This window comes from Monopterus albus, unplaced genomic scaffold (assembly GCF_001952655.1).
Source record: "Monopterus albus unplaced genomic scaffold, M_albus_1.0 scaffold1.1, whole genome shotgun sequence".
NCBI classification, from domain to species: Eukaryota; Metazoa; Chordata; class Actinopteri; order Synbranchiformes; family Synbranchidae; genus Monopterus; species Monopterus albus.
The window spans coordinates 1,081,141-1,090,975 of record NW_018127881.1 but is presented as its reverse complement, the minus strand read 5'-3'; the positions used below and the strand labels follow the sequence as shown (position 1 = coordinate 1,090,975).

The following is a 9,835-nucleotide window of genomic DNA, read 5'->3' as shown; positions in this document are numbered from 1 at the left end:
TCTGCTTTTTCAGCAGCTGTTTGATAAACTGCTCCTACCTTCTTCGTTACTGGCTGATTGTTGCATTATGCAGTGATCCTTTGCATCCTCTGCTCTCCCTCTCCAAGAAATGTCATTAAAATTTGTTCTTTACATTTTGAGTTATGCTGTTAACAAACAAACAAACCAACAAACACTGGCAAAAAATACTAACCCCTGCCCTTAGCAGAGGTAATATTAACTGCCTAACTGATTAACCAAGATATATGGTGTTTACAGAAGTGTGGGTATGTCCACCTCTGATGTGGCTGGTTTCAGACATTTTTAGGTGCTTTTCTCATACAGTAGATATGTAAAGCTGTTGTCTCAGAAAAGTACATGTCAGAGCTGCTGAACTCTTATTTGGTTTCAAATGGGTCATTTTCATGTGTCCTCAGAAGGAAAAAGAGGTAGGGGTGGGAATATCTATGTGGACAAATGACATACATACTGTATCTTTCCTATGTATTGGTTCCAAACAGCAAGGGAAAGTAAAGGGGCTGATGAAGGCTGTCAGAATGCCATGTTTGATGATTGTAACCCCTTACTCTGGAAACCTATCCAATTGCAGGTTTACTGTGGGGGTAGAAAGTGAAATTCCTTCTCTTGCAACTCTATTTTCTTTGAGCATGCCAGAATAAAAAAAAACCAATCTGTTTATGATGTCTCTGCAGATAAACTAGACGTATTTTTTGACATGACACCAACTCTGATGGCTGGGATGAAATGCGGCTTGACCTAGATACTGCACCAACCAAGAGTTCAGAATAGTAAATGTTTGACTTCCAACAAAGAAAATAAACTAACTTTGGCTCCAATAATAATGCTTTCTCTCACATAAATATATTATTTTTTTTAATGAGACTTGCTTTATCAACAAGACCATTATACCTTGTTTATGGTACTTAACAATTAAAATAACACGCAGTACCTTAAAGGTAGCAAGGCACAATGACACGGATCAGGGGCGGAGTCTATAAATAGGACCTGAGAGCTCACCTGGGCCTTTCTTCCTGGCTCTGGACACAAGTCTTTGTTTGGTGTTTGATTTGGTATGAGCTTGTTTTAATTGTGTATAAAATCTTGATTTTAATATGTACATTGCATTTACTTTATAATATGGCAGTGAGTGGTTAGCAGCCAAAAAACAATGGAAGCTTGAGTGACATCTTCAGACATTTTCAGTCTTTTTATTTGTACTATTGTGTACATTCCAGTCATGTGCATGTATCTGACCAAGGAGGAAGTTGTGGCCTAGTTCAGCCAGGTAAGTGTTACTTATTTTGTTACAGTATATTATGTTAAATGTTTGGAAAGTTTCTTTTATATGTGTTTTAATGTACTTACATTTCATTTAGTGCTCAAAGTCACTGGTATAATATTTTTCCTGTGTACTGTATCTTGTGTAGTTTGCAATATTGTCCAGTCTAGCCCCACATTGTTTTTTTTAATGTACGTAAATACAAATTCTGAGGATAGAAGTGACTCAACAACAAGCTTTTGCCATAAGTAACTGTTACTGCAAGATCAGACAATCAGGTGACACAGGCCTTTTATTTTTAGACTATTCATGAACAGTCTTAAGTACACATTATTCACAGTGACGTATTGACTTTTATTTCATTTTCATCAGTTTATACCTTCCCATGCTTTAGTCAAACAGGTTTAGCTTATCCAAATGTTCATATACACCCTTCTTTATGTAAACAGCGTTTCAACTTCATGCACATTTCTATGCCACTCTTTACAGAGAGCCCTCTGTACGTCCTGCTTGTGAAGTCCTTTGGTTGTCGAGGTGGAACTACATGGTGCCCAGGTAGGTGAAAATCAGGATTGCTGCATTATTTATGATTGCTGTAACATTAATTAGTCCAGACCATATAAGGCAATGTAAAGCTCTGAAAGGCTCTTAAAAAGAAATGGAGTAGCTGAGATTGCTGCCTGTGCATTATCCTGGAGTGAGCGGCTCTTTGTGCTGCCACGTCACCACAACAATGCAACATTCGTTCAAAGATCTTTCCACTCATTTCCAGAAATTACTACATTAATTTCTTTGTTTAATTCCAACATTTATTTTCTTTTTCTTTCCCGGAGAGACAAATTCAATTATGAGTCAGTGCCAGGAGTCATTCAATTTATCCTCAGGGTGTTCCTTCAAACCACTGTCATTTGGAGGTCAAAGTTTTATGGCTCATAGCTAAGAAATAGATCTCTGGGACTTTTCATTACAGCTACCCAATCCATGTACCACTTTCTATGAAAAAGTAGCAAAAGTAAGTAAATAGGTGGAATTTATTGCAAATGTGAAACTAAAGTCAGTGATTAATGTTGATTAAGAAGCTAGATCACACAATCTTCTGAACACTTTAACAGGCGAAAGTTAAATTATCTTTTACTTGTCTTTTTCAATTTTACATTATGCTTGTCTGTTACTCTAAACTGTGTTGATGAAAGCCTGATCATCATTTTCTTTTGTTTCATTATTTGGTGGCCTGCACTGTTCTTTCTGAAAGCCATAAATTGTGGCATATTTTTCAGTTTGAGACATGATCTTTGCAAGTTAAATTTGTTATCTCAATAAGTGACATTGCTTAAGAGACACGATTGGTGGGCTATGCTTGTTGTCGGTTATGGATGTTTATTTTATGCAGAGGGGGATGAGCCAGCAAACATGCCAAAGTGGCTCAGATTCAGAAAACCATGCTTTACTGTGTAAGTAGCAACAACATGACAAGAAACCAGGAAGTCTGTACTGTACCCATCAGGATATGCCACTGCAGAAGTAGTGTCCCTAGTGGAGGCTTCAAGAATAACTATTGCTGTAAATATGCAAAGTGAGTGTAGGTTGTAGCACAAACCAACTTCAAAATCAGACCTGTAGGATGAAGGTGATCAAATGAAACTGACCCAGACCCATATTTGACCTTTGCTGTATTTGCAATGTCAGTACTTTTGTTTCTTGAAATACAAGAATTACGTACTTTAACTGTTTTGAGCCTTTGTTGCTGTCTGGTCAGTGAACCAGAAGCCTTTACAAGGTTGCACGTATGATGTGTTTTCTTTACAGAAACTTTTGACCCATTCCAGTTGAATACCTACGACACATGTTGGACTATTTCCAAAAATTAATAAAGCATCTTCTGAGGGGATTATGACATGCGCTGCAGCACAGCAGAAACTCAGACAAAACAAAGCACTCTTGTTTCTCTTTGAAGCAAAAATAAAAGACATGGCGCTTGAGAAAGGAAACACATTTCCCTTTATCTGTTGCCTTTTTGCCTAAACTGAGCATAATCTCCATGTTGATTTTGGATGAACAGCAGATAAATCTGTGTCCAGGAAACCAGATATTTCCCATAACTCAGAAATCCCCTACCCTGCTTGTGACATGGCTCTATGGAAGGCAAAGTAAGTCGAACGTTTGGTTCAAACTAAAATCTCTCAATGGATTGTCAGGAACCTCTGTATTATACAGACTTTCATGGTCCCCAGGAAGGCCACCATGAGGTTGACATTTTGCATTTGAGTATAACTGATAGAACTGAATGAGTTGCCATAATACACTCTGATCCAGCTATTAGCTGTAACCACTACTTTAGAGGGTCGCAGGGGTTGGAGCTGATCCTAGCAAGAGATGCATTCCTCATGCTGTTCACCGAGTTATCAAGCACTCTGGTTTTCTTAGTCTTCAAAATCAAATGACAAAATGTTGCGCAAAAAGATTCTGCACTTTTATTGTAAAAGCAACCAGACCTCATCCAGAGAAAATCAAAAGTCAAAGTCCAGAACAAGGTCAACAAATCTAGAGGATTTTACTGGTTTTACTTTTTTGGTGTATCAACAAAAATACTCTGGGAAATGCTCTGGGAAAACTCATTGAGTCACTTGACCAAATTTAGTGGACTCAAAGTAAACTCAAACCAGCATACATTTCTTTTGTTTCCTTTTAAAGGGCTGGGGTGGAAAAAAAGTAAACAGAAGCAACCCTCTAAAGGTTCACAACAAAAGCAAATATCTCTAGCCTGGCTATAGCTTTATTAGCAGTCACCTGATTCCCATTAGAAAGGCTCTGTGAACTGTTATTTCCTCTCAAGAATCCCAAACAAGCAGCTCTATTTGTCTCCCTTTAACCTCTCTCAGCATTCAGCATGCTCCTCCATGCTGGATACCTTCGTGCCAACCCTAATGACCTCTAGGACCACTAGGGTGTAGATGGTGCTGAATGATTTGTTAGAGTCCTGTATTTTAGTATTTTGACATGAAATCAATGGCTTCTCAGACTCTTGGACAGTTTAAATTGGCTATATGTCCTCAAATGCATCATTTTAGAGGATATGAGTGACAAAGTTCTATGTTTTTGTAATTGTCAACAAATATCTCAAAAAAACCAAATCAAACAGATCCAGTAATGAATCTTTCAAACAAGTACTGCATGAGTTTTAAGCCTGATGCTTTTAAGACTGTTATTTTGAGTCACTCCCACATACACTATCATGCTGGTGTAAAAACTTGCTAGGGAACTAGGGAACAAAATGCAGCCACAAATGTTCAACAAACTAATGCAGAAAATATTCAGAGATAGAACACCACATTTTTGTGTTTAGCCTTTTCATAGAATTTGTTTAGATTCAGGAAAAATCTGAATGACACCAAATTGATCTTCTAAAGAGATATTTGCTCTAAACATCGATTTTTGAAAGCACTGTAGATCTATAGTGCCTGACAGGAATGCTGTTAGAGTGACAGAATTGTAATAATAAATAAACTGTAACACTCTGAATACAGAGAAGCATGAGTTCTGTAAAAATGCTATCGAATTTCTTTGTAAAAAATGTGTTGAAGTTGAAATTTTTCCTTTTCTTTGTCAAATGAAGTTGGTTAGACCTGGAGGGCCAAATATCCTTTGTTGAGCCCTAGCTTTTGGGTCTTACTTCTGCTCTGAAATGGTCCCATGTGGGCCAAAGCTGTCCTGCTCTGTACCTCTTACTTCCTGTGATCAAGAAAAACACACCAATAATTGAGAAAGGCACAAAAAGGGTGAAAAAAAGAGCCAGGAATAAATTTTTATACGTTTATTAAATAATTAAATGAAGGAAAAACTGTAAAAGAGGGTAGTGGTAGTGAGGTTTGGGGTATGCAGTGGTGATGGGTGAGGGGGGACTCTAAAGGCCCTGACCAAATCATCATGCAGCCCAATCAACAAAGCTACCATTCATGCTCCTGGCGTAATGTAAAACGTTTCCTCCCTGACGCAAATCTGCAAAGACAACAGACAGGGAGAGGTCCCCACCACTGTGGTTTAGGATCCGCTTGCTGTGTGAGCCAGATTCAGATCTCCACATGGGTGAGAGGAAGCAGGCATCTGCACCACAGAGAGCAGGGCTGGGAGAAAGTAAAATGCCCAATCTTATTTCTGTGTGAGCAGAGAGATCATATGACCTTGGAGGCCTTGGCTACCTCCTGTGGATCCTTTGCCTCCTCAGACTGGTCTTCATGATGTTTCTGGGTATAACTTAACAGCTGATTTACTTCTTCTACCTTTAAATTTAGTGACTGTGTGTTCTGAATTCCTCTATTTAAGGTAACACTAGCAGTTTATAGTACATATTTATACATGCTGAGGCAGGTGAATGCTGTTTCTCAGGGATGTATTTACTTAGTCATGTATGTTTTGATTAGGAGCTAGATATGACAGCAAGGCTAATTCAGCTTTTAGATCCCATCATCATGGTGATGGGGATGTTGAGCCACACCTAACACTTGAAACAGAAGTTGATGAAAGGTTAGGTAACTTGGTGCACGTTATATGAATGGCAGAGTTTTGTGTTGCTATGGTGCAATGTAAAGATTTGTTGTTTAGGGGAACTTACAGAAAAAAAATCCTGTTGTCCTTGTTTTTGGAAGGCCAGTCTTAGGTAGATGTTAATCCCAATAATTCTCATGCATTCCCCAGCTAACAGTAATAAATACTTTCTGATTAGCTAAATGCCTACCTAATGTATCATGCAAAAAATATTTGAACTGCTTTATATTCATCTTGATATAAGCATAGGATAAAGCAAACAATGATATACATAAAATACATGCTTGATCAAAAAAAAAAATTTGGAATGAAAATTGCACTTTAAATCTTATTAGTACAATTTTAAAAAGATGGACAATGGTAAGAAATATGTCCAGATTATAACGATTAAAATATACATTATATATTTTATTAAAGCATGGACCCTTTTCATCCTATAAATGCATTTGTAAAAGCCTGTTTAACTTGGAACCAGATTTGCTTCAGAAAAGATATAAAGTAGATGTACTGTAGATGAAGGGATGATCAAAAGGGTCCAACAGCTTTGGGTGGCCCCTGAGCTTCTGGGTGCCCCATATTGTGTTTTGGATGACTTTATTTTGTTTGGGGATCTGGGTCTTCTGAGGGCAGAATTCCGCGTTAGGACATCCTGTATCCTGAGGGGAAAATGTTTTACTCTTCCCTTCTCTGTCGTGGGGTGCTGCCTACAGCGCTGGAGAAACTTAAAGGCGATGACTGTTGATGTTTTTATTAAAACCTGTGTGTTATAATTGGATGTGAGATCAAAGTGCCCAGTGCAAAGGACTTAAAGGTCAATGAGTGAAATCCTAGGGTTATAAAGATGATGATAACATTGTGTTCACACTGACTGATGTAGGAAAACTAAAAGCTCCTGAAATGTTGGTAATAATCTGTTGTTACCTAGTAAAAGAGATGTGCTCTCACAGCTACACTCATTCATCTTCATTTTCTCCTCCCAAAAGGTCTGGCTAACCTGGGGGTTTCTCCAAAAACCCTCATGATCCTTTCTTGTTTCCTATTCTTGCACCTCTTCAGATTTCCCCTGTACAACTATACATATAGGACCCAAGTGAAATGTGACAAGACAAAGGTCAACCAGACTATTATCTTGACAGAAAGGATGATAATATATGAAAGCTGCAGAAAATAAATTCTGAGGCAAAGAACAAAACTGTAAAGAACAGTATTTTCATTTGATCCAGATTTCTTTAGCTTACAAGAACAAGCAGAATGAGCTCTGTGTACAGCACAAATTCAATATACAGTATATCTCCCTCAACCAATTTGGCACCAATGCTTCATAGTCTGTTGCAGTTTTCACTGTACTGAACATCTTCTCAAACAGTAAGTGCTGTGTGTCTCTCCGTTATACAGGTACAGTATGTGCACCTCTAAATGATGTCTCCTCAGGCATTGTTTCACTTCACTTTTAGACTGAAGAGCAGGTTAAGGAGAAAGGAATGTGGTAATTTGAGTTGATGGCGGTGGGTACGGAGAGGGGGGGAAGTGCAGCTGGGCTGGGTCGCAGGAATTACCTGAGGAATGGCAGAATGTAGTTGTACTCTCCTGTTGTAATAGAAATTATTCTACAGACTGCAACATATAGGTAGTAAACAGATGTGGTGATTTCAACCCTGTCAACCCTGTTCATTTGGAATTTAGGTGTTCTTACATTTCTTTTAAGACAAGTACATAAGCATACTGTAATTTGTAAGTGTTATGAGTGAAAAATATATTAGATGAGAGATCATAACTTTTAATGGAAAACTGTCTTATAAAAAAAATGACACAATCACAACGAGCACCAAGAGTTTTAGAAATATATAGCTTTATATTCTCAGTTAAGAGAAGCAACAAAAAGGCAGGTACTGAGAAAAAACCAATCATATTAACCTACCTGCTTTGTTTAAAAGGCCATACTGAATGTTTGTGATAGTTTGTTACATATGCAGAAAGCAGACTTGTAAGACATAATTATTGTAGTCCCTTTTGTGATGAGGTCTGAACAGTGGCTCCAAGTTCTGATACACTGAGCTCATATTATTGTCATATCTTCACATTTTAAACTAATTTAACATTGCATGGCAGTGCTCATTTGGATAACTGCCTGTTTAATGTGCTTCATCATGCTGTGCAGAAGAGGCCCAAGAAGGCAGATAAGTATGTAGGTATGTCAGTCTGACAGACACAATTACTTTGTCTGTCGTTACCTCCCTCCAGCAACGGTCTCATTACCTGCCATCCTTGTGTAGTGACAGGTTTATACACACCTGGCCTTGATCTTCAGTTCACTAGTTGTCCTGTCAACTATCAGGGGATTGAGTTACCATGGAAACAGATGGAAACCCATGTCTGCTGTTCATAATACATTGGCAGAAGACCAATATGTTTTAATGTAATTGGGTATAACCACCTGGACAAACAAGTGAATGGACAGTATTTTGACCCATTTCATATCACCTTCATACTGTTTGTAGGATGTGATACCATTGCCTACTGTATTTAGCCTTTTTGTGAGGCCACTCTTTACGGGACTTCCATTTTCATTATTTGCAGCGTCACAAGCTATTTTCAGGAGGTTCTGTGGGGGGGACATTACAGACAAGTAAGTGGCAGTAAAATGCTGGGGGAGTTTGATGATAAGACTGTGTTGAGGTGAGCGGTTTAACGTAATTTAGACAGACAGTAAAATTGTGTGAAAGAAGAGGAGAAAAGGGAGTTGGGGGTAACCAGAGAGAAATTTAACAAAACACAGAAATAGAAGCTTGAAAGTGGCCAGGGCCAGCAGAGGAGAGTTTTCAGCCGGCCGCTGAGCTCATTCATGGGCGGCTGGAAATGAACACTGGGCACTCTGTGTCTGTGGAGGTGATGTCTACTGAGAGATGCTATCTTTACCTCACTGATACAATGGCCTCATAGACAGCAGACGGTGTCAAAGCTACAGATCCTCCTACTGCTACACTGATCAGCCATAGCTTCTGTGAGGAAAAGTGTGCCACCTACAGGTACAGAAATAGTGAAAATATGGAGGTACACGTCAAAATGTAAAGTTTTTTGGTAGGTATGCTGTTTAGTGGCTTAATAGTGTGGTTCTCAAACATTACTTTGTTGTAAAGGATATGGTTTAAGTTCTTAAGATCAAGAAAGTCAGTGAAAGACAAAACTCACAAATGTATCTGAATTTTTAATTTTGAATACTTGGACTTCCCTACAGTGGTTAAAGCTCTTAGCCCCAAGCCCACTGTTTTTCACAGAAGACGACAAAGCTTTAAAAATGAGTCACAAACACATAGTTTCAAAAAAGCTTGACACTGTAGCTTTTAGCAAACCTTTAAAATGATACGATTGTTTGGAACAATTTGGGTATTTATAGCATCAGGAAACTGCATGTGGGACTTATTGATATGTTTTAATAGATGTTGGACAGCAATGGCAGTTTATAGAACAGAGCAAAAAGATACTGTGAATCAGACTTTGATACACAGAAATTTTGTTAGTAAGAGCAATTCATTGCAAGTTATTTTGACATGGAATTGACTGAAAATAGGAAAACTATTATATTACCAGAATTGAAGCTTCACAGGTTAAAAATGGTGGGAGAGGCCATTACAAAACGCATTACAAAGCAAAAAAAAAGAGGTTGGTCAGACAAAGACAAAACGTCCAGGTTTCATGCAGCATGCAAAGAGACCAAAAAGAGAAAAAAACAGTCTAACCATGGTGTTTTTATAAAAATAAAAAAAGAACCCTCAATAGTGGCAGGGAACGCAGAAATACTCATACTGACATTCTGTTATAGATCATTTTACTGCTATTCAGCACAACACCATCTTCTGCATGGTCAGTTTTAGGCTTTTTTTGTAAGAAGGGAGCCTCACAGCGGGAGCTCTTAGTAGGTCTGAATGCATGACTGCTAGAGCTATTTCCTTCTGGCATTCCTTAACTCTTCACATGACGAGACATTCTGGCAGGCAGGAGGGAAGATGAGAAGAG

General features: G+C 38.4%; 1 protein-coding gene across 4 annotated transcripts in view; it reads left to right on the top strand.

Annotated features, from left to right (window-relative positions):
• Positions 1-1,022: 1,022 nt before the first annotated feature.
• Positions 1,023-9,835, top strand: part of nckap1l (NCK associated protein 1 like) — a 36,156-nt gene continuing 27,343 nt past the window's right edge. For all 4 annotated transcript variants that reach the window (XM_020620700.1, XM_020620615.1, XM_020620543.1 and 1 more), the window contains exons 1-3: positions 1,023-1,070; positions 1,236-1,285; positions 1,769-1,834. The gene's annotated coding sequence lies outside the window, so the exon portion shown is untranslated. The remainder of the gene's footprint in view (positions 1,071-1,235; positions 1,286-1,768; positions 1,835-9,835) is intronic.